The sequence below is a fragment of the Galeopterus variegatus genome, unplaced genomic scaffold (assembly GCF_000696425.1).
Source record: "Galeopterus variegatus unplaced genomic scaffold, G_variegatus-3.0.2 Scaffold999, whole genome shotgun sequence".
Classification (NCBI taxonomy): Eukaryota; Metazoa; Chordata; class Mammalia; order Dermoptera; family Cynocephalidae; genus Galeopterus; species Galeopterus variegatus.
This window is the reverse complement of record NW_007727110.1, coordinates 450,239-451,465: the sequence shown is the minus strand read 5'-3', so window position 1 is coordinate 451,465 and position 1,227 is coordinate 450,239.

Below are 1,227 nucleotides of genomic sequence, written 5' to 3'. Positions count from 1 at the left end.
CCTTCTCATCCTCCAGTCCCATCCTTTCTTGTCCTCTTTCCTGTAGCCCAGTCTCAGGGTTTCCTCCTCCTGAAGCACTATGCAGGGAGGGGATGGAGCCAGACATTAGGGGTCTGAAGCGTGATAAGAAAAGAGGTCTGGAAAGGAGAATAAAAAGAATCACAGTGACTCAATTTTTTAAAACTTAATTTGACTTGCTCTCTTCTAGTCCAAGAATGTGACCTTTCATTAGAATTTACTGTTTGACAATCAGACTCTTGTCCCAGAAATTTGTTATCACCAAGATACCCACTGCTTATAGAAGCTTAGATGACACCATTTAGAGAAGCCCTGGGAGAACAGGATGGTTGTTAACCTGTTGTATTTTAAACAAATGGGAATTGCCTAGGAGTCCAATAGTCTCGAGTAGGAACAAAAATTGTAAAAAGTCTGAGAAACCATTTGTTCAATATATCATTGTTGGTTATGCATTCTGTCTTCACACTATGTTTCGAATTTCTTTTACTGCTTAGAATTTCCTGAACTTTCACTATAAAATCTCTTCCCATCTTCTGTTTGTTTGGCAGGCTTACTTCTCAGGCTGGGAGGTGGTCCTTCTTGATTGGCAAGTCTAATATAAAGCTTCAGTTAAATTTCCTTACCAACTGAAGTGTTTTGCTTTGACAAGTGTGAGCCACACAGAGGTCAGACTTCAACCTCAACTTTGCCACTTCCAAAGCAATAGAGGCAGAGGGGTACCCACTCAGGAACCTAGCCTAGCTTTGACCTTGGCGTTAATCAGCCTACTTAGAGATAACTGGATCCTGGTAGTGAAAGGGACCTTAGCCAGAGAACAGCCATCTTTGTGGTACCTGAAACCAAGCATTAACTTGTTAGCCATTAAATGAGGAACAATGCTATTTCAACTAGTGACTTGCCAGACTCGTAATTCACCTTTTTCAAGTGAGTCAAAGTCATTCCAAGCCAAGGAACTGATAATCATCAATTCCTTAAGCTTTGCATGGGAATTGAGAAGCTTATCCTAAGGCTGAAACTGCCTGGAGTGAAATCATGCTGCAAAGGGATTCTTCTGAAAAGTCGGTTTCTGTTTATCTCCCATTACACCCTCTTATGTTGATTTATTTTAGACACTGCACACATAAAATTACGAATTAAAGCTAAGTTTTCTTGTTTTCCTTACTTTTCCTAATCAACTGCAAACAAAGGAATTCCAAGAGAAAGGCAAAG